Source organism: Panthera uncia, assembly GCF_023721935.1.
Source record: "Panthera uncia isolate 11264 chromosome C1 unlocalized genomic scaffold, Puncia_PCG_1.0 HiC_scaffold_3, whole genome shotgun sequence".
In the NCBI taxonomy this organism is placed as follows: Eukaryota; Metazoa; Chordata; class Mammalia; order Carnivora; family Felidae; genus Panthera; species Panthera uncia.
The window spans coordinates 7,610,738-7,633,656 of record NW_026057584.1 but is presented as its reverse complement, the minus strand read 5'-3'; the positions used below and the strand labels follow the sequence as shown (position 1 = coordinate 7,633,656).

General features: G+C 58.3%; 1 long non-coding RNA gene across 1 annotated transcript in view; it reads left to right on the top strand.

Annotated features, from left to right (window-relative positions):
- The first annotated feature begins 15,726 nt into the window (after nt 1-15,726).
- Nucleotides 15,727-22,919, top strand: part of LOC125911070 (uncharacterized) — an 11,636-nt gene continuing 4,443 nt past the window's right edge. Inside the window, exon 1 of the long non-coding RNA XR_007454243.1 lies at nt 15,727-16,064. This is a non-coding gene — a long non-coding RNA (uncharacterized LOC125911070). The remainder of the gene's footprint in view (nt 16,065-22,919) is intronic.

Sequence of the window (22,919 nt, the reverse complement as noted above, 5' to 3'; positions counted from 1 at the left end):
TTCCTCGGAACCCAAACTTGAGTGAAGTTTCACCCCCGGCGCGGAGCGAGCTGACCCCAAGCGCCCCATACTCTGGGCGCAGAGCCTCGCCGCGCAGTCCGCGGAGCCGGAGAGCCGAGCCCGGGAGTCGCAGCCGCAGCCGGAGCCGGAGCTGCGAGGACACAGACAAAGCCTGGAGGCTCGGCGCAGCGGCGGCGGCGGCGGCGGATGTGGCCGCGTTGCTGGCCGCGGCGGCAGCGGACTCGGATGCCACTTACCCGGCAGGTGCGCGCCCGGGCCGAGCTGGAACTGAGCGGGTCGAGCCCGGGCCGGAGCCGGAGCCAGAGCCGGAGCGGAGCCGGGCGGGCGGGAGCTCTCTCCGTGCGCCCGCCGCCTCCTCTGCCGGCGCGCCGCGCAGCCCGCCGGCCCCGAGGGAGGGGGCGCGCCGGCGGCTCCACCCTCCTCCGCCCGCCCCCCGCGCCCCCTCCTTCTTCCACCCTTCATCCCAGCTACCTGTCAGCTCGGTGGCAGCTCGGGGGCGGGGACGGCGGCTGCGGGACACGCTCCCGAAGGTCTTGCGCAGGCTCCGGGATCGGGGATTCCAGGTACAACTGTGTCCCGGGAAGAGTGAGGGCGCCTGCTATTCCCAGGAAAGGGTTCCCCTTTGATCTGATGCCCCCACTCCCGCCAGCCCGAAAAGGGCTCAAGCTGGAGATCAGGAGGTGCGTGGATTGTCCCAGCCGAGCCCACAGGACTGGAGACCGCCCAGGGAGAACTCCCAGAAAGACTATGGGGTGTGCTGAAATAGCTCCTGCACGCTCCTGGCAAGGTGCCTGGCACTGAGCAGGCTTCAATACGTGGTCTTTCTGGTCTTCTCCCTTAGCCCTGACCTTACCCATGCCTCGCAGGAGGCCGTCTGGGGTTTTGGTTGGCCATGCAACCAGGAAGGGGCCTCAGGGCTGAAACTGCACCCTTCCCCCAATCCTTGGCTGGCCTCTGCCCCCACTGCTCTGGAAGTCCCTGGCCAGGAAGAGAGAAAAGGACTGGAGAGTCATGCGTGAGCCCCTCCCCGCTGAGAACAAGGAGGGAGGCTGCTCTGCCCAGCAGCCCTTGTCCTCAGATGTAGGCCTCAGGCCCCTGCCATGTGGACTGGTGGAGGGAGGGGACTGGCTGGGGTGGTGGGGGGGGGGGGGGGGGTTACCCCCCCCCTTTTTCCCTTACAACTTGCTTTTTTAATGTGGGACCTCCCTCCCACGGCCCCCAGCCCCTGAAACAGGGTCCGCTTCTGCCTGGCTCACCACAGTACCCTCAGGCCCTGGCCATGTGAGGCACAGGGATCTCGGGGCTTCTTGGACCAATGCTACTGTCTCTCGAGTCTCTCTGCTTTCTCATTTCCTAGCACAGGACCCTGCAAGGCACCAGTGCTCCCAGACCTGCCAGTTACAGCCTGTAGGACTGGCCTCAACAGCGAGACAGCCCAAGACTGCCATGGAGCCCCAGCTGATAACACCGACAAGACAAGGGCTCAAAGGACCCATCACCTTGTCTCCTCCCTGCTTTTCAGCAGCCTGGGTCCTGGGTCCCTGGCCCTGAGTGGCCTGCTCTGCCCCCGTGCTGCCTCTCCTGTGTCTGTCCATCCATCCATCTCTATACCACTGCTCTGGATACTCTCTGCCTCCACCTCCGGCCATCCCAGGGTCCTCCTCTGCCCCACGCATTCTTCTTGGGTCCAATTAATTCTACTGAGGAGAGGTGGAATTATGTAAAATGTGGTGATTCCGTAAGGGAGGAGGGGAGGGCAGGGCGGTGGCAAAGTGGTTCTTTGTGCTTTTAATCTGCATTTTTTCCCTCAACATTCCGTCTCCAGGAGGATAATTTTCCAGCCTTTTCAGGCCCTGATTGGTATCATTTCTCCAGCAATGACAGCTTTTATTTTCCCTGAAATGAATGCCGTGAAATTTCCAAGAAATATAAAAATGGATATTGTCTCAGGGAGCCGACTCTCTTCCGACAGAAAGGCACAAAGCAAACAGGCTTCCCTGGGGACCCTGCTGTGCCAGCCACTAGGGGGTGGGGGACCTGAGCCCTCAGCCCCTCCTCCCTGCCAGGTCAGCTCTCTGTCGGACCCCCTGAGAGCCATCCCTGGCCATCCCTCTCCCAGACTCCCAGCTGCCATTGATCTGTTCCTCTGCCTCCCCGCTCTCTTGGCCAGGCCACCCTACCTGCCTGCCTCACTCCATCTTGCCTGCTCTGTTCAGCACCGCACCCCCCACAGGACACCCAACCTCAGAGACTCCCAGGACAACCCAGCCCCTGAGCAAGGTAACCAGGGCCCTCCAGAGTGGCCTGGGGATTGGGCCCGTGAGCGCTCAGTCCTAGACCCCCTATACAGCCCACCAGCAAAGAGCGACCAGGCCCTTTGCTTCTTTGCCCTTTGTCCCTTCTCAGAAAGAGAAGCAAGTGGGGGAGGACACCGGGGGTCTGCACTCTCCTTGAGGCATCCAGTTCCAGCTCCCCTCCCCCCCACCCCCCTCCACCCGATTGTCAAGGTGACCTCCTGACTGAGGAGCAAGAGAATGACAGGACACAGCAGCACCCAGCCAAGCCCGGAGCCAGGCAACGGGATGCCCAGCTTAGGGGCCAGGTAGGCAGGAGCTGGGGAGCATCTGCCCCCAGAGCCACCTTGGAGAGAGAAGGGCTGAGGGTGTGCAAGGAGCAGAGGGGAGGGGTGCGGGTCGGTCCTGAAACCCTCACTTCAGCCCCTTCCCTGACCGAAGACCAGATCCCAGCCCACTCCTCCTGGGTGGGCATCACCAGGTCTGGGTTCCGGGGAAGGGTTCGCAAAGACCGCCCACTCCCTGGGGACCACAGTGCTCGCACCAGTGACACATCTGTTGAGCCTTCACTAAGTGAGGGGCAAAATGCTCCACTCCAAGGGGGCTGCCAACCTGAAGCCAGGCCTGGGTCAGCCTGGAGCCCAGCCGTGATCAGAACCGTCGCGGCGCCCCTCTGGCCTGCATGTGAGTGGGGATAGACTGGGCCTGCCACTCCAGTGCACAGGCCTAGGAGCCCCTACCCCTGCCTGTGCTCTGCGAGATGCCCCCCCACCGCCTCCACCCTGCCCACCCAGCTCCCCCTCTCCACCACAGACAGCTCTGCAGTATCTTCTGTGTCCTGGAAAACGCCCCCCAGCCAGCTTCCTGTCCTCTGCCCAGCCTCCCAGTGCTCACCCCATCTATTATTCACAGCACAAAATGGATTTTTAATTTGAGAAATGAAATGACTCTCCCAAGTGGCCGGGGTGGCGGGGAGGGGGCGGGGGAAGGCCAGAGCCTCTAGGCGGCCACCACGGTGCTGACTCAGACTCTTGTGGGAAAGCTGGGCGCCCACAGCAGACCTGGGGGGCCCCAGAGGCCCACAAGACCCATCACCCAGCTGCTACCTTCATTCTGCCCTGTCGCGGTGACTCCATGGTGTGAGGGGGTGCCTATCTTTCCTGCCTGAGCTCCCAGTGGGGTATGCCTTTGGCCAGAGAGGGGGGTAGGGAGGGCTGGACCTGTACCCCACTTATTTCAGATGTTTGGACCTCAAGGGTAGCACTCGGGCTTTTTGGCCTGGTGTAGCTCCTCCCCAAACCGCCTGGCCCTCACTAAGCTGGGCTCAAGAATCACCCCCATGCAGACCCCTAGCTGAGCTTCTCTGCTAGGTCCCAACACCATGGCATGCCCACTCCAACCTGGACAGCTGCCCAGCCTCCCCACGGGCCGCAGGCTCCCAGTGGCCCTCCTCACCCCTCACGATAGAACTCACATACCTAGTGTGCCCACGAGGCAGTGACCTCTTCCCACCCTTCTCTGCCCTTCCTGCTCTGTCTCCCCACCTCCAACCTCTCTCTTTTTCTGGTCACTCTGACCTAGTTTCATTTCCTGGAACTTAGCTGCCTCTCATGCACCTCAGGGCCTTAGCACTTGCTGTCCTGCTACTGAAACACCCTTCTCCCGTCACCTCTTCCGTTAGCCAGTTGCCACTCGTCTTCTTGGGATGTCAGCCTCCCTTGTCTGGTCGGGTGCTACGTCTGCAGGCTGGGGGCCCCCACCTACAAACCTGCCCGGGCTCTCAGAGCCTCCACATGCTTCTCCTTGGCCTTGGGACCCATCAGATGACAAGAGGGGGCCACTCCTTCCCCCCACACACATACACACCCGATGCTCCCCTCACCTGTTCTCCCACTACCTGGTCTGTCCCACGATGCACAGACTCTTCTCTGGGGTCACCTACCAACCTCTGGATCTGTTTTTTCCTTTTCTTAAAAGAAACGTATAAGTACATTCTTGTTTTAAGAGACTTAAACTACACAAACGGGCAGAAGGCAAATGTGAAATCCCTCCTCCATACCTGTCGCCCTCCCAGGCCTCCCCCACATAAGCCCCTCACTTCAGCCTCCAGGCCCACATGGGCATCACTCTATTTCTTTAAATGAATGGGACACCACAGATGTGAGGGTTAGCTCCCTGCACCCACTGGCCCACAGCACCACTTCCCAGCCAGCAGTCCTCAGGGTCACATCCCCAACGGAAGGACGCAGGTTGTCTAGGACGCACAACCCGTCTGGTCATCAGAGACTGAGGCCTTCCATGGCTCCCGGCCTCTCACCCGCCCCCTGGGCCCACCCTGCCCCGGCTCCAGCTCCTCTCCGTCACCAGAAGTCCTTCTTCCTCTCCTTCCCATCCAACCTGTCTCAGTTCTAGTCCTCAGCTCTCCTTTCCTTGCTGGAGGAAAGTGGCGTCTTCCTTCTGCTTGCTCACCAGGTGCTGCTCTGTCCTGCCCATTCCCGCCCCACACCCTCTGTGACCCCTCGTTGCGGTTTCCGGGGCCTCCTCGGTCTGGCCTCAGACCCCCTTCCAGCCTCCTGGCTCGTGCTCCCCCAAATGTCCCTCCTTTCCAAGGGATTGAACCCCCACTTCTGTGCCTTTGTTCTAGCCATCCCCTCAGCCCATCCCCAGCCCTCCTGTCCTTCATCAGTCCCCTCTCCAGGATCCCCTGATAGTCCCCCTGGCTGGGCAGGTCCCTACCTGAAGGAGCCTGCCCGAGGGTCTCTCGTTGCCGGAGAGGTCTGTGCCCCTATGTGCCCAGCCCAGAACCTGGGGCATGGACTGGGCTGGATGGAGCAGGCCCATGCCCCAATCCACAGGGAGGTCCTAGCCAGGCCCTATGCCCAGCCCCACTGCGTCCCTGTGAGCCCCTCTGTCTTCTTCCCTCCACAGCCCTGCTCTCCTACAAGGGACAGTTAGTGGGCTCGGCCACTCCCAGTGCTGTGGCTGGAGCCCCCATAATAAAACACGTGGAACCCTCCTAAGTGCCAAGCTCTGTGCCAAGCATTCCACCTGCTTTACCACACTGAGTCTTAGAAACCCCCTGGGGGCCCCGTCACTGACCCCAGTGCACACATAGGAAAATGAAGGCCAGACACGGAAAGAAAGGTGCTCCAGTTCACCCAGCTCACAGCCCTGAAGTTGACCTTTGAACCTATCTGCTGCATTCAGTATCTCGGGGGCACGCACACTACCAGCCGGGAGATGAAGGGACGGGCAGGGCACTTAGAACCTGAGTGAAGGCCCAGCTGTGATCTCAGCCCAGGAACTGTGCTGGGTGGGAGGTGCTGAATCCAGGGCACCAGGCAGGTGCCAAGGTGGCTTTGGCCAGAGACCTCAGGAAGAAACTCAGGGCCTGCAGCCAGGCCCTTGGCCTCCCTTCCACATGTCCCCACCTTCAAGGGCTCTTCCTGGATGTCCCTGTCTGAAGCACCCAGTTGTTTTCTCTCTGTTGCCCTGGGTACATCTTGTACAGCATTTGTCCCCACCTGACATTATCTATGACTTGGCATTCTCATGGTCTCTCTTCCTTAGCTGTGGGGACCCTGGATTTTTCCCATCACCCTGTCCTTGCCTGAGTGTCAAGACCTTGACCACAATGCAGTTGGGGGAGGAAGCCAGATTGACAGAGTTAAAGCAGAGTGGTGGCAGCGGGGGCAGGGAGGAAAGGGGGTAGAGAGTCTGAAGCCTGTGGGTCTCTGGTTCTGACAACCAGGCCCCTTGGGTTTACTGTTTGATGGACAGGCCATGACAGGGAGCTGGTCTCCTATGCAAATAGGGGGCCTGGGTGGCTCAGTCGGTTAGGCGTCCCACTCTTGATTTCAGTTCAGGTCATGATCTCAGTTTGTGGGTTCGAGCCCTGCCTCAGGCTCTGTGCTGTCAGTGCAGAGCCTGCTTAGGATTCTCTCTCTCTCTCCCTCTTTCTCTGCCCCTCACCTGTACCCTCTCTCTCTTTCTCTCTCAAAATGAATAAACTAAAAAAAAAAAAAGATGCAAATAAAGCCACAAGTGTTTGGGGCATATGGGAAGGTAGGCCCCAGAGCCTGGGGTACTTCCTGTCGGGATTGCCAAGGCCCATCGCCTGGGACTGCGAGAAGCGGGGTGGGCTGGAGCTGGGCAGAGCCCAGAAAAGCCAGCAGGACCTGAAGGACCTCTTCCTTGCTTCACAGGGTCACTGGGCCGAGCTCCCCTCCCCCAGCACTCCATCATCATTTCAAGTGATTGGAACCGAAGGGGATCGTTAGCTAATTAAAGCTGAGGCCACTAATTGCCCCTTGTAGGAGAGCAGGGCTGTGAAGGGAAGGAGACAGAGGGGCTCAGAGGGACGCAGGGGGGCCGGGCATAGGCCCTGGGTAGGACCTCCCTACAGACTGTGTTTTGGAGGGGGGCCCTGTCACAGACTCCCTGAAGTGGAATTGTGGGATAGAGGACAAGAGTGCCCGAATCAGAGTTCCCATTGAACACCTACGTGTCACGGGGAACATCCATGCCCACCTCTACCCACAGCCGGCCACCCAGGGTTGTGGGCTGAGGTGGTGAGTGGCACAAAGCCCCCACAGACATCCCGTGGATGCAGCGACAGGCCAGATCTGAGGACAGCCAGCAGAAGACCAGGGGCTCCAGCCCCACACTGGCCCCCCAAGCAGGAAGCCTGGCTGCCAATCTCTGCCTCCCCGCCTCCCCTCGCAGAGATGCCAGCAGCCGGTATACATCCACACGTTCGACAGTAGCAGCCTCACCTGGGGCTGCCCAGAGCCCAGCACCAAGCTCCCCACCCCACCCCACCCCCACCCCAGCAGGATGTTCCAGGACCTTCCATAGAAACTACCAAACACGGTTATTCGTTTTCCATTGCCGTGTAACAAACTTCCACAAACGTAGCAACTTAAAACAGCAAATTTATGATCTCAGTTTGTGTCGGTCAGAAGTCCAGGCTCCACGAGGCTGGGTTCTCCACTCGGGGCCTCACTGGGCTGAAGTCGGGGTTGGGGGGGCGGGGCTGAGGCTTCTCTTCCAAGCTTGCTGGGGGAGCCAGCATCGGTATAGAACCAAGGCGTCCCTTCTTTAGTGGCTGTTAACTGGGGGCTGTTCTCAGCAACTAGAACTCAGCCGCACCCCTTGCCTTGTGGCCCCTCCACCTCCAAAGTCATCAGCGGACAGTCTCCTCGGCACTGAATCCTTGTCGTGCTTCGAATCTGTCTTCCTCGCCTCCACCAGCCAGAGAAACTCCTTTAAAGGGCCCGAGTAATGAGGTCTATTAAGCTCCCTCTCTTAAGTTCAGCTAATTCGGAATCTTAGTAACAACTGCAAAATCCCTTCATAACAGTACCTGGATTTGTGTTTGCTTGAACGATGGGGAGAGTGTGCACGTACACTAGGGGCCAGGAAAACCGGGGGGCATCTTAGAATTCTGCCTCCCACAAAGGAGCAAAGAGCAAAGGTAAAAATAGCGGTAGCTGCCATCTGGAAAAAGTCCCGCGCTTCCAGTGCTAATTTGTCCTGTTTAATCCTCACAGCAATTCTGGGCGTAGATGCTACTATATCCCCATTTTACAGAGGGAGAACCTGAGGCCCTGAAGTTAGGTGACAGTCGCAAAGTCACACAGCTGGTAAGTGGCCAAGCTAGGATACTGGGGTAACACAAGGTCTGATCCAGGCCTTACCGTGTGTTCTTGGGAAAGTGAGTAACTTTCGCTTTCTCGTGAAACGAAAGGTTCTGAGGCCCATTCCCCACCAACCAGGAAGCCAGATTCCAAGGCCCACAGGGGATCAGGGGGCTCAGGCCTGGCCCCTCCTCAGCCAGTGGGCAGGAGGTGTGCCTGATGGGCACTCGTGGTAACCAATGAGATGAGGCGGGGCTGGGGTCTCTGATATCAGTCAGCCATCTAATTGCGGCCATTCTGGCTTCTGCAACCCAAAGACATAATATTACCCGGCACGGAGACTTATGGTTGCCAGGGGGCCCCTGACAGCCACAGGAACCCCAAGATTAATGGCCAGGAAATTGCTGTTCACCCGAGCGGGTTGGGCCCCTTAGAACACAGAATAGGGGCTTTCGGACCTTTGCCCAGGGGTGAGGGTGTGTGTTGGGGGGGGTGCCTCTCCCACCTCTAAACTCGGGCTCGCCCCTCTCAGGGGCAGGCTCCCGTGGGCTACAGCTCTGGAGGGGGAAGGGACCGCAGAGGCGGCTGTGGCAGCCCGCTCCCCCTCCCCATGAGAAGGACTATCAGTCAGCCTTGGCGCAGCCCCCCCCCCCCCAGAATCAGCCTCCCCCGCCCCCCGCCCCCGCCCCCATGCTTGAGCGGCCTCCCTCAGTAATGGGGCTTAATCATAACATGCATTAGCTAGGGCCTGCTGCCTGCAATTACCTCTTCAATCAGCCACCCACCACCACCGCCCCCAGCCTCAGGCCACCTGTGGGGACACACCCCTCCCCAACCCTCCCCGGCCCCCTCCCCAAATGCAGCACAGGGGCTGCAGGCTGTGCCCACGGACCAAGAAGTGACCCCTCCGGCAGCAGGGGTCTGGGAAGGGGGAGGCCAGTGGACAGAGAGCTTCAGCTCAGGGTCACAGGCAATTATTTTAAAAGCCTGTTGAAAACTGTGCGGGTTCCCCAGTGCAGAGGGCTCATCCTGAGGGTTGCGCTGCCCCAGGTTGCTGACACGCTTGCATGCACACACGAGTGGTCACACACACACACACAGATGGGCATGTACCAGGGCACATGTGGACCCCGAAGATATGGGTACTGGCTGTCGCCAAGGTGCAGACGCACAGGGAGGTCCCACCTGAGTGACCAGCCATCGGGGTGCTTCCCCGCACAGCTCCCCTCTGCCCTGTCCCTAGCACAGACCCGCTCGTGTCCCGTGGCTCCCCATCCCCAGACCTGGGGCACAGGGGGCCTGAGCTGAATCAGAGGACTTCCTATGCCTTCCTGCCTCAGAGCCGGGGTGGCGGCTGGAGAAAAGGGGGAGAAAGACCTGGCGGGGGCAGTGGAGGAGGGGACTGCTGTTGTGCGGTGATTCTCTCTAATTGCTGTTTTGCTGAGAGGTAATTAAAATCCCTTTTTATTTCACACGTCAGAGCCCTCACCAGCCTGTGGAGAGGGCGCAGGGGGAAGCCAGGAGGTGGGGGCAATAGAGGGCCGGGCTGCCTGGCACAGGGAGGGGACGGGGAGGTGGCCCTTCTGAGCCCAGGCGGCCAGCCCAGCCCACCTGCCAAGAGGCCCCATGGCGGGAGTCCCCAACCCAGCCCCTCCCCCAGCGGTGAGCACCTGGGGTCTAGTGCTGGCCAGGATCTGCGCGGCCCGCTGCAGCCAAAGAGGCCATGAGAATGGAGTCAGTGGCATCTCCAGAGTGCCTCCTACATGCCGGGCATTTTGCTGAGCTGCCAACTTGCAGAATTGTTGCAAAAATCACTACTCGGTGGATACCACTGTCATCCCATGTGTATGAAGCGGAGACTCAGATCAAGAAACAGCAAGACCCCCGGCCTGTAGGTGCTGGAACTGGATTTGAACTGATCTGACCCCAAACTCAGAAGCACTGTGTCAACCCACCCACTCCAGCCCACACAACTGTCCCTTCCTACAGAGCCCACCTTGTTCCACGGCCCTGCCCTGCCCCTCCTCAGAGCCCTTGCCCAGGCCCATGCACCTGTACCCTGCCTGCCACTCTGGACTCCACGGTCCCCTGCTGACAGGTCCTCTGGGGCAGGAGAGCCGGGGTTTGCCCTGTCCCTCAGGACCTGTGGACATGCTCCAGATGCCTGGCAGGGCCAAGAGGCCGTGGCCAGACCAGAGCCGAGCCCAGTGCCCAGCCAGAGTCAGGGCGGAAAGGAGCAAGGCCCCCGCCTTCCCCTGAGCTGGCCGGGGACATGGGTGGGGCAGGTGAAAGCACCCCTCCGCACTGGACCCCCTTTCTCTCTCCTGTTCTTCCCCTTCCCTTGGACCTGGAGTTGCATCACCCTGTCCTTTTCATCCTCCCCTTCTCCACCCCACCCACACCACCATCACCACCCGCCATCATCGCCATCATCAACGTCTCTCATCATCACCATCGTCATCATCAAGTACTTGCCACTCTGCCTGATGTGTGTGGGGAGTGGGGGTGGGGGTGGGACGTTGGGGACTGCAGAGGAAGGACCAAAGGGGTCCCGAGACCCACTAGCAGGTGCCTCAGCCTCTCAAGGGCAGGCATGGAGACCCCATGTAGCTCAGCGCAATGACATATCTATACACAACTAGATGCAGAAAGGGAGGGAGAGCAGAGGCACAGATTAGGGGGACTTTCTTGGGTCTGCAGAGCGAGGCGGGGTGATCTCTACTGCGTGGAGCAGCCAGGCCTGGGGGTACAGAAGGGCCTTTTCATCTTGTATCCCCAGTGCACAGTGCTGGCATTAGGAGGTACTTAACGTTTAAGGGATGAAAGAATGAATGAAAACATTTTCAGGATTAAAACTGTCCCTTAATAGGACATGACACCCAGTGAGGTAGTCCCCCATCACTAGAGCAATAGGATTAAAACCTCAGGCTCTGGTGTCAGACTAATCTGGATTAAAAGCCAGAGCTACCATTTCCTAGCTGTGCACAGGTCACTGGGCCTCTTTAAGCCTCAGTTTCCTTACCCAAAAGTGGAGCCAAGTATCTGTCTGAGACCCTGAACAAGGAGGTCAGGGGAGAGCCTGGTCCCATGACCAAGCCCCCAGCCTGGAGAGTGGCTCAGGTGGGCAGCTCCTGTCTAAGCACCCCCAGGAGGGAAGGCGAGGGCCAGCCAGAAGCTCTGAACCTCTCTCCTCCATCCTCCTCCAGGCACCCAGTGACCTCCTCCCCACACCTCATTTCTCTCCACCGAGGAGCAGCTGGGCATAGCTGATCCCAACAAGACCAACTTCCCGGCCCGCTGCCCAGTGCGGTGAGACACCCCCTTGGGACAGGGCCAGGAGACGGGACAGAGGGCAGAGACTTCAGGAGCAAGGCTCCTGAGGTATCTGGGGGTCACTGGGACACCCAGGATGGGGGCTCCATGGAGGCCAGTGGAATTTCACACCAGACATAGGTCCTCTCCCTGATACACACTGAGCCACCTTGCCCCAGCCCTTTTTGTCTCTGAGCCTCATTTTCCTCATCTGTAACATGGGAATATTTACAGGACCGACCTCTCAGGTATGTTGTGATGTTGTGAAAGCCCCCAGCAGTAAGTCTGGCATAGACTAGGGCCATACACAAGCCCGCACACACACACACTGGCGGCTGACCATTCCCTGGGCGTTGCTGGCGTCTCTGGGGAGCCCTGGAGCCCCCTCCCTCCAGCCCTCTTGGCACATCTGTGGCAGGCAGTACACACGGCTCCCCGCTCCTGTCAATGTTCCCTGCCGGCTAATGGGCCAATTTTTTAGCATTACGGAGATTTGGCCAATTTGGCAGCCCTGAGAGAGGCGCAGAGAGTGAACCGTTGCCTGGGGGCGGGGCGGGGTGTGGAAGCTAGGAGGGCAGAGGAGAGGGCCTTGGGAAGGGGAAGGGGCGGCGGCGGGCAGCCCACTTCTCAGACGGCTCCCGCCGGGCCCCTCCAAGTCCTGGGCAAGTGGGGTGGAGCCAGGGGGCAGGCCTCTCGCCCTCTGCTCGCCCTCCTCCCACCCCTGCATAGGCCCCGGGCTATGCACTTTGCATATGTTTTCTTTTAATCCTCCAATAACCCTATGCGGCCAGTTCTATTATTTGCTCCAGCCTTCCTGGTGTGGAACTTGGGCTCAGAGCTTGCCCAAGGTCACAAAGCCAGGAACTGATGGAGCTGAATGTGAGCCGAGGCTGAAAGCCAGGCCTTTTAACCATGAGTGAGATCAGTTTTTAGCTAAAGGTGCAGAATTAGGCCAGGACACCTTTCCCCCACCCCATGCACCCCCCCCAACACACACACACACACACACACACACACACACACACACACACACGCTCCAGGAGTCTCAGCCTCTGAGGCTGCTCAAGAGTCCCACCAGGCACACGTGCACCCCTAGACCCAGCATCTCTGCAGGAAGAGCCCTGAGGTCCACAACTGCCAGGCATGGGCAGGGGTCCCAGCCCAAAGCTGGGCTGTCCCCTCCTACCCAGGCTGTGGGCTGGGGCCCCCATGCCAGCTGTGGCTTCTGGAGTCCCTCCTGGGGTCGATGCCAGGCTGGAAGTGAGCATCAGCTGTGCCCTCTACCACGCACTCTGGGCCCTCTGGGAGCAAGGAGGCAGATCTGCCAGGGAGGATGAGGAGGGGAGTGGATTGGAGGGGCAGGGGAGGGGACTGCCTCTGAGCAGGGGGAGGGGCTGCTGTGCTCTGTGCATTAAGCGATCAGAGAGCACAATATTTCATTGCCGGCAATCGCAGCCAAGACATCAACTACTTGGGGAGAGCAGCCTTAAAAGCCTTTTGATTTTATTTCTTCCACTTCATTTTTTTTTTTTTTCCTTTCCTTGCTGGTGTCCTTGACAATGCCTCCCTTCCCCCTCTGCTGCCCCTTCCTCAAAGCCCCGTAGGAGGCCCAGGAGCCTGAGTAAAGGCGGAGGCCAGGGGCCAAGGGCCTGGGGGCCTGCAGGCGTGCATGTGGGGACACATGTGTGCACACGTGTGGCTGGGATACTACTGTGGCTCCCTGTGTCCCTATGTGTGCAACATGGGCGCCACTGTGTGCCTGTCTGGAAGCATGCTCCACGGGCATATACCTGTGTGTCCAAGTAGGCCCCGTGTGCACATATGTGTGCGTGCCTGGGTGTGTACGAGCACGCGTGGACCTCACTGTGCACGCCCTCACCAGAAAGCTCCACCAAGGTAAGAGACGTGGGGGGCAGGGCCAGGGGAGGGTGGCAGATTCAGAGGGCAGAGAGGAGAAGGGCGGGGAGGAGGGATGGAGGGGTCGCACTTAGGAGTCAGCCCAGTTGGGCCAAACCGTGGACCCAGTGGAGACCTCTGAGGCCCAGGGCGTCCCCCAGAGGAGTGGCGCGTGAAGACACAGGTGCGCACACCGCGGGCGCCAGCAGGCACTCACTGCAGAGGCCGGAGGGGGCCGGGTCGCCGCGGGACTCCTGGCCGGGCGCCCATGACGTCAGCGGCCGTCCGTGACGTCACCGCCCCGTCCCCGCCCGCCGGGAGCTCCATCTCCGCCCAATGGCAGGCGGCGGGGAATCGCACATCTGTCTTGTCGGGAATTAGTTAATTGAATCAAGCGGCCCGAGCTGCCGCAGCGACCTCGGCCCTGGCCCAGAAGGAGGCTGAGCTGCCGGGAGGGGGAGGCGGGGAAGGCTCAGCCTGGAGGCCGGCGTGGGGGAGGGGGCCTACCTAGACTGGAGCGTGGAGACCGAGCTCCCTCGGGAATATGGGTCAACGTCCGGCTCAGCCCCTGCCCCAACCCAGCGAAGACCGGGACCGAGGGCCTGGCGCCAGCCGGTGGAGCTGGCAGGCTGGGTGCGGCCCGGGCCTCGGGGCACAGGGCGGAGGGGTCTCTCCCTCCCCCAGGCCGCCCCTGGCCCGCCGCCCTCGGGCGCGCAGGCTCCCCCTCTCCGGGCACCGGCCCCTCGGGCTTGGCCCCTCCCTTCTAGCCTCGCCTCCGCCCACCGGTGCCGAGAAACGCTGCAAATTCCCGAGCCCGGGGCGCACGGTCTCCCCACCCCCGCCCTCCCGGGAGCGCGTTCCGGGGCATCTCGGGATGAGCCACCGCCGGGCCATTTGTCCCTTCAAGCGCCAGGGAGATTTCCTCCCGCTCCGAGCTCCATCCTGTCCCCCTGGCCCTGTGTCCCCTCGGGGGAGGGGGGAGGCCTCCGGGGACCTGTTCCGAGGTCTCCCTCCCTCCCTCTCCGCACACCTCCACCCTTAGTCACCCTCCCTCTCTCACTCGTCCCTTCGTCCCTTCGATGTGTCAAGAACCTGGCGCTCAGAGTCGGGGCTCCAGCCCCAGCCCTGCGTCTTGTGAGTCTCTTGCCAGACTTGAGCACAGAACCTCTCTGAGCCCAGTTTCCACAACTGACACTGGGCAACAATAAAATGAACCTAGCTCGTTGGGTAAAATGAAAGAAATGCAAAAGGCATGGGACATATCTGGTTCTGGTAGCCAGTGCATTGTAGTTTCGAAAGCGGAGGAGGCAGAACTATCACGAAGGTGTGGCGTCTCTGGAAGAGTCCCTGGGGACTTACTTGATGCGAGAAAGCACGGCACTGAGGCCTGTGGCCATCTCTAGGGCCAAGGAGTCTGGGTGGGGCCACCGCTGGGGTCCTTCATGACGGGGAGGCCCAGACACACTAAGCTCCCCCAGGACCCAGGCTTTACCTCCCTCAGCTCCCGTCCAGGCCCAACAGTGCCCCACTGGCCTTCTCTCATTAATTCCACACCTTGGCAGACTCCTTAGAGTTTCATGGATTGTCAACTTTATCCTAAGTGCTTCATCCTTGAGCAGTATCATCTCCATTTCACAGAAGGGAAAGTAGAGGTTCAGAGAGGTTAAGTGACTTGCTAAAGACTGCACAGCTATGACCTCACATAGCCAAAATGTGAACCCAAGTTCTCTGGCCTCAAATGTCAGCCACTCTCCACTGCTCTGCCTCCCCCTCCGAGGACCACTCAGTTGCTAGGAGACAGCAAGCCAGTGGTTACTATGGGAACCTGGCTGATGTGGAAAGTGGAAAGAGTTGGTGTCCAGACAGCAGTGGGAAGGCTCCAGGTGGGCTCCACAGCCCCTTCCTGCCCCTCCCATGAAGGCAGCGCTTGGCTTTCAGCTCTGGGGTCTGGGTTCCAGGCAGCAGTTGCTCAGTGACAAGGCCAGAAAGAGGGGTGATGATAGCAGGTTACTCTCGACACAGCCCCCAGACCAAGAGCCCTGGTAGAGGCTGTGGCCCCAGCGATGGAACTGAGGGGCAGACAGGCCAGGCCAGAGAGCCTCTCACTCCTTCTTCCCCCAAATGGCTCCAGTCACACCAGCTCTGCTGCTGAGGGCAGTGCAGAGCTGGGGGGGCGGGGGGAGGGCAGGGAAACCAGAAGGAGGGAGGGCAGGACCACAGTGGGGAACAGAGAACAGAGCCGTGGTGAGTGTTCCAGACGTGAACGAACAACTCTGTTCTCATCTGTAACAGGGGGTGACACGAGTCCCTCTCCCCCAGCTACTGTGTTGAGAAAATGAACCAAGATACAAAGCACCATGGCTGACAGACTTCACTAGCTGTGTGGCATTGGGCAAGTCACTTAGCCTCTCTGAGTCCCTGTAAAATGGGATAATAACAGTACCTACCTCATAGGGATGTTGTAAGGATTATGTGAGTGAACCACGTAAAAGGGCTTTGAACAGGGCTTTAAGGAACTATATATAGTGTTGGCTGTTCTATTTTTACACTAAATGCTCAACAGTCCCCAGGGTGTAGAGGTTCCTCTGGACCCTGCTCCTCTTTTGTTTCTCTTCCTCTCTGAGGAGAAAAGCTCCTGGTCCCCCTCATCCCTTGCTGAGCACTTTGAGGAGGAGCAGAACCAAGAAACAGGACTCGCAGAGGCCTCAGACCTCCCCTACTCAAAGTTCAGGGACTCGGAGCCTGGGAGGCTGGGGTGGGAGGGAGGAAGGAGGTGGCGCTGGCCGCTAAATTTGTTCATCCTGACTGTCAGTCCCTTAATCTGATCCCCGAGGAACAACGCAGAGGCTTCACTCTGGATGACAAACGAGGAGGGGAGAGGCCTGCCCTGCCTGGACTCTGGGTGAGTAATGGCCTTGCATTAAGATATTAGGCCTGGACGAGAAGAAATGTGCTCTCGCTCCCTCTCTGCTCCAATAAGGTCGGGGAGAGGAGGGGGCTTCCTGAGAGCCAAGCCCTGGGAAGGCTTGGGGCTGCTGAGGGGGTTCAAGAGAAGATGTGGGAAGTTGTGGGGGGGCACACAGAGAGAGAACAAGAGACACAGATACAGCAGAGACAGAAGAGACGGGGGGAGGGAGTCAGACAGTAATAGAGACACAGGCTCGCTGAGAGACAAGGTGGGGGGGGGGCTGAGAGAAGGAGAGAGGGACAGAGAGACAGATAAGGACTTGGGGGGTGGTGTGGAGAGAGGCGAGGATGCCATATGTCCCTCTTACTGGATCCTGAGCCTCTGGGCTGGGGAGGCACTGGGGGGACATCCTACTGGCTGAGTCTGGGGGGCAGGGCCTCTGGCCACATGGAAAGCACCCTTCCCCGGGCAGCCCACTTCTTGGGGGAAAGGGGACCAGACCCCAGTGTTCCGGCCCCAAGCACCAGTGCTGCTTGAGAAGCCCCTCCCTCACCCAGCCCCAGGGCCCCCATAGCCTGAGTCCCATGATGCAGGGCCTGAGAGTTGGAGGGACCCCTGGAGGCGAAGAAGGAGCCAGGCCCAGAGCAGAACTTAGAGGCAGCATGGCTCAGAGTTGAGGGGCCAAGAGCCAGATGGACCCAAGAGACCACGGGGCAGCCTATCCCTCTGTCCCCATGTGCAGCCTCCCCTGGCACACTTGGAGCTGTGCTCATGTACCAACTCAGACAGCAGACCTTGCCTGCCTGGATTCAAATCCTGCCTCTACCCTTTCTGCGGTGTGCCTCCCAGCAGGCTGTGTGAACTGGCTGTGCCTCACATGCTCCATGCCTGCAAAGTGGGGTGATTATGGCCCCTGCTGCGCGAAGCTTCTGTGAGGGATCCCTGAGTCACGCCCTGTAAGATGCATAGAATGGACCCTGGCACTTGCTAATGGTTCATTGAACTTCACAGATCATGGTTGTTTTATTTCCCCCAGGCCCCAGCCAGGACTGTGTAAGCGAGAGGATTCCTGCACCCCCTTTAATCCCTCGGAGGGGTGTCCCCAGTGGGGAGACCAGACCTGGGAAACATGGCTCACCTTGGTAAGCCATCAGCCTCTCCATGCCTCAGTTTCTTCATCTGCAAAATGGGCATACCTTTAGGCCTAGTGAGGCTAGTGCATGTAAGCACTTAATAAAGCCTGCAGCGGTGGGGCTCAGATGGCCCAGCCCTCTGCTCTGAGGACCTCCCTGACCTGGCATGCACATTTGCATGGTCATGTACACGTGCGTGCACACGAGCTGGGGAGCAGTGAAGACGCTCCCAGAGGAGACGCTCAGAAACGATGATGAGGTAGGGGAAGCCCCCGATCCCAGGCCTAGGGGCCCGTGTACTGGGGATTAGGGGTAGGAAACCTAGCACCCCACTCTCTGCGCCCCCTCCTTCCAGCACCACCTTCACCAGCATCCCTGGCTTCTGGTCCCACTCAGCTTCCCAGAGCTGCACTCAGATGCTCTGCCAGCATCATTTTGAAATTCGTAGTAATTGTTAAACAAGGGGCCCAGCAAATTATGCAGCTCGTCCTACACTTTGCTCCCTAGGGAGTAAGCTCCCAAGCTGCCCTGGTCTGTGGCTTGAGCAGGGAGGGTGATTCAGAAAACAAAAAGGGGCTGCCTTAGGAAAAGGGGGTGGGGGGGGGGTGAGGACAAGGCGGAAAGATCATGGGAAGGGCAGAAAACGCAGGAGGTTCACCTCTCTGAGCCCCAGAAGAACGCCAGGCAGCGCGGCGGCGCCCTTTTGATGGGTGGGCCTGAAAGAGGGGACTTGGGGGGGAAGGGTCAGACTCCCATCGGCTGGGGGTCTACTGGGTTGGTCACAGTCAGAGATCTTCGATTGCTCCAAGGTCTCCCCCCACCCCGAAGCCTGGGTTCGAATCCCTTGTCCCAGATGTGCGACCCTCTGGTTTACTGAGCCCCCCAAGCCTCCTTGGGACCTGGTCCAGGGCTTTTCTGTCCTTCAAGCCCCGCGTCTCTCACGGAGCGCCACCAGGAGGCGCCCCGCACCTGCTCTGCCCTCCCGAGCCGGGTCGCCGGGCCCATCCGTCAGGAGGAGGGGCTTCCTGCGGGCCCCGGGTCGGGAGAGAGCGCCGCTTACAGCCGGGGATCGGCCCCGGAAAGAGCGCGTCTTCGCAGAGCCGCGCACCCTTCTTCTCTCCTGAACCCCCATCGGGTGGCGGGTGTTCCACCAGACACGTCACGGTGCTGTTCCCCCCCCCCCTCCGTCCGCGGTCCGCTGCTCCGTAGCTCGGGTCGCTCCTCCAGGCCCCGCCCGTGAAGTCCTGGGCCTTCCTTGGAGCACAAGGCCAAGTCCGGGCCTGGTTGGGGCCACACGTGCTGAGCCTCAGATCCCTCCCAGAAGGTTGGGTGTATTAGCTAACTGTCCCCAAAAGTGTTTTGTTCAGAGCTGGCCAGCGCTTGTGTACCAGCTTGAGGGCGGGCCTGGAATCAGTAAAATTTAACTAGCTCCTTCCTCTGGCGTTTCTAGTTACTGAGATGCCATCCAGGAGCCCTCTGCCCTCCAGGAAGAAACAAAGACCCTAAAATATGATTTTACAAATATTTGTTGGCAGTAGATAATACTGCCCCAATTGCTTCAAAAATTGAAGCAATACAAAGTAAAAAGCCTTCCTGCCATGCTGTCCCCATGTGCCTGGTTTCCTCCCACATAACCCCAGATGGCTACTTTTATTAATTTACTGTATAGTCTTCTAAAGAAAATAAACATCTATGCTCTTATTTTCCCTCTTTTCTTACACAAAAGGAAGCATACTATGCACGCTCTTCTGCATTTTGTTTTCACTAAATGTATCTCAACATTCTTTCCGGAACAGTAGATTACTTGTTCCTTTTTCACAGCTGCATAGTCTTCCACTGTGTGGCTGTTTGCAGTTTATTTAACCCCACCCTTTCTCGATGAGTCTCTGGGTTGTTGTTGCTTTTTTTTTTTTTTTTGCTCCTGTTAACAACAATGCAGTGAACATCCGTGTACCTCCATCATTTCCTAAATGTGCTTTTGCACCTATCTGTAGGATAAAATGCCCTAAGTGGAGAGCCAGTTGTGGAATAAGAGTGCTTGTAATTCAGGTAGGGATTGAGCCGGTGTGTCGGGTGCCCCACACACAGCGACAAGACTGTTTTTCAGCAGCCTCACCAACAGAGTGTACTGTCAGGCTTCTGCATTTTTGCCACAAGTCTCCTTGTGTCGGGTGCCCCCAGGAAGCCTGCCTTGACCTCCAGACTGTGGCCCTACCACCCATTTCCCCCCAGCACTCAGGCCTTCTCCTTCACAGCACCTTGTGCATTTGAGAAGACTTACATATTATGTCATTTTCAGTGTTTGCCTCTAGGCTCCATGCAGGCAGAGACTGTACCCCAGTTCCCAGCACAACACGGGCACATCAGAGGTGCTGAATACCCCTTTGTTAGCTGGGATGGCCCCCTGTGAGCACCGGACCCGAGGAGGCACTTTGCCTGGGTGGCCTCAACTGTGCCTCTGAACCACTTTACGAGGGAGGCACAGACACTAGTTCCATTGAGCAGACCAGGAGACTGAGGCTCAGACAGGAAGTGATTTGCTCAGGAACTCAGAGCTGGCCAGTAGGGAAGCCCCTTCTCCTCAGCCCTTGTCCCTCCTTCTGAGATCCTAGCTTTACTTTTTCCCTCCTCTGGCCCATGGGAACCCCCAATTTCCAGAAGCAGTCGGACCAGGTCAGGGTAACTCCAAGCTCGGGGTCAGCCCCCTCCACACCACCTGCAATGATGCAGAGCCATGCTGGGGGCTGGCCTGAGCCCCGGGGGGCCTCTTCTGCCTGCGGGCTCAGCCCCGCTGTTTGGTGGCTATGCCAGGGCTACGGTGACCCCCGTGACTATGCAGCCATCAGAGCCCCTTCCCTGAGGCCCCACGGCAGCGCTGGCTTTGTGCCCGACTGTCACTCTGTTCCCCAGCGGCTCTTTGCGGCGGCTGCCTGCCTCCCTGCCTCCCATTAATCATGTGTGCAGGATTTATTTTCTTCAGCAATTTATTTCAGCAAATGCAATCTGGGTGTGCCCGCAGGTGGGCAGGGTGCTCTGTTGCTGCCAGAGTCACGGAGCCCGGCTCTATTGTCAGGCTGGCAGGCGTGATTCGCCACCCGCCCCCTCCCCGCCGTCAGTCAGCAGGCCTGGCTGAGCCCCGGGGTGGGACGCGAAGGCCCCCAAGGACCGGCCCACCCCCGCATCACCATGACCTCAGCGTCCCAAGCAGCCTGAAAGAGCTTGCCTCACTTTCTTTACTGGGGCTTTGCTGCCCCTCCCAGGGTTAGCTGGTTAACGGGGCCAGGAGATGAGCCCCCAATATTCCCACCCTGAAACAGGCATTCAGAGGCATTTCCTGACCTGGGGAAGGAAGGGGCCCTCCCCCCCGCACCCCTCCTCCCTAGCGATGCTGGACAATTCCTATGACAGTCACAGAGCCGCCCCTGTCGCCACACCTATAACATGTGACCTCCTTCGTGTGTTCCCTTTGGTCACTCTTGGCCTCTTTCTCTAGGCTGTCAGCAGGATGAGGCGGTCTGGGGCTGAATAGCCCTGAGGCAGAACAGGAACGGTGGTGGGGGAGTGAGGGGGTCTGCTTTGTTACGATTTCAAGTGCTGAGTTAGTGCCCCCCGGTTGTCTGTCCACTTGTAGCCTTGGAAGCAGAAAGGACTGGGGGCAGCAGTGGTACGGGCGATCTACCTGGCACTGGCCCTCACCAAGCCGTCAGCAGCCCTTACCCATGCCTCCCACCCCCGCAGCATCCTCGGGGGTGCAGGCCTCAGCACCTGGGCACCTGCTTCCTCCCTTGGTATCCGTTAGGCCCAGTGCCTGGCCTGGCTACCTCTAATGCTGCAGATAATTCCTCCTGTCGCAAAGCCATTACCCTGCAAATGGGCCGCGCTTTAGTGTGTGTGTGTGTGTGTGTGTGTGTGTGTGCGCGCGCGCGCATGCGCGTGCCCGCGTGTATGCAGGAGAGGGGGCGGCTGCAGCAGGCAAAGCGCCTTGTTTATGCCTTACCGCCATAATTGTCTCAGGAGATTTATTGGCTGCGCCCTCTGCAGGCCCCCTCCCTCCGCCCCCCAGCCTCTGGTCCTCTGCCCAAGCTGCTGGCCTCTGCTGGTCCCCAGGTGATGGGGCCTGGAGCTCCGTGTAGGGGGCACAGGGGGCAGGATGTGCCCAGCTGGAATGTGGTTAAGGAGGGGCCCTGATGTGTGTGCACTCCCCTTCTACTCCATGCCTGGTAGCTGGACTCAGACAGGACACAGTGGCTGAGGCACCCCTGACATGGCCTTCCAGATCTCAGGGGCCCTGGGGGTGCAAGAAGAGTGCTGGAAGGACTTTGGTGTCAGGCGTCCGGGCCTTGATTTCTCCTTTGCCTCCTCGCTCCAACTCCTCCTGGCCCCTCGTCTCTGCCGGCTACTCTGTCCATCATTGCAGGTCTCGCCCTCCCCCAGATGTCATCACAACTGCTCCACCCTGTCCCCTCCTGCCCCTCTGGGGCACAGCCAGGCCTCCTGAGGAGGGGGCCAAGCCCTCCACCCTTTCAAGAAGAGCCTTCCACCTTTGTGTTGAGCCCTGGGCAAATCCCAGCTGGTTGACACAGTCAGAAGGCACCCGTGGACTCAGGAGGAGGCAGGGCTGGGCAGTGGTCAAGGGTGTGGCCTTCAACAACAAGCAGGACTGCTTTTAGTCTCTGCTCTTCCAGTTTCTATTAGTGTGGTCTTGGGCACACCACTCAGCTCCTCTGAGCCTCAGTGGCCTTATCTGTAAAATGGGTCTGATAACACTTACCTCAAACAGTCATTATAAAGTCATTGTAATACATCGAACCACAGGAAATTGCCCTATATTCAACCAATTTTGGGCATTAATATTTATTGGATGAAACACTGCAGGAACAAACTTTGTATCATTGATAAGTTTCCTCCTTGTGCCCACACGGTTCTTGTTACATTCTTCATGTTTTACATTTGGCTAAATGCTACCTGCTGGTTTTAAAGAATTCAAGCGAGGCAAGGAAGCACAAAGAAGAAAGCAAAAAGCAAAACAAAATAAAAATAAATCTCCCTATCAGAAATAGCTGTAATTAATGAATAACCACCGTTTCCAGTAATCTCTTTTTGCATTGATGCGGGTAAGACGTTTAGAGAGATAAATTGATAGAAGTATTGCTATAAAGGGACCTGATTGAATATTTTAAATATAATGTATTAAATCTAATTTCGGTTTATCTTAACAAAAGAAAATAAATGGAAGTAACACTGAAGGAAACCACATGACTCCAGTAAATATCTCTTCATCAGAAAGACCGTGTTTTCTAAAAAGATCATCTCATGGTAACAAAAAGATTTGAAAGCAACAAGAAAAATTATTGATTAGGGATAATCGATCATGTAGGAGAAGAAGAAATGTGAATATTACAGTTGAAATCGAGTGCATTAAATTAGCAAGTTTCAACGAAACACAACTGACAGCAAAATAGAGAAAAGGGAAGGAAAACGTATGGAGAGAAACCACAGGAAAGAAAGACAATAGACACAGAAGAGAGGAGGCAGGCAGAACCCTGGAAAGGGTCTGTCTGCATTCTTTCCCCCACAAAGCTGAGCAGTGGTATGCAAAATTTTGCACCTTTTCAACTTAAAAGAGTTTTGCCTAGACACCCTCCTTCTCTAAAGGTTTCCATCATGTTTAAATGGTAAAAAAAAAAAAAAAAAAAAAAAAAAAAAAAAAAAAAAA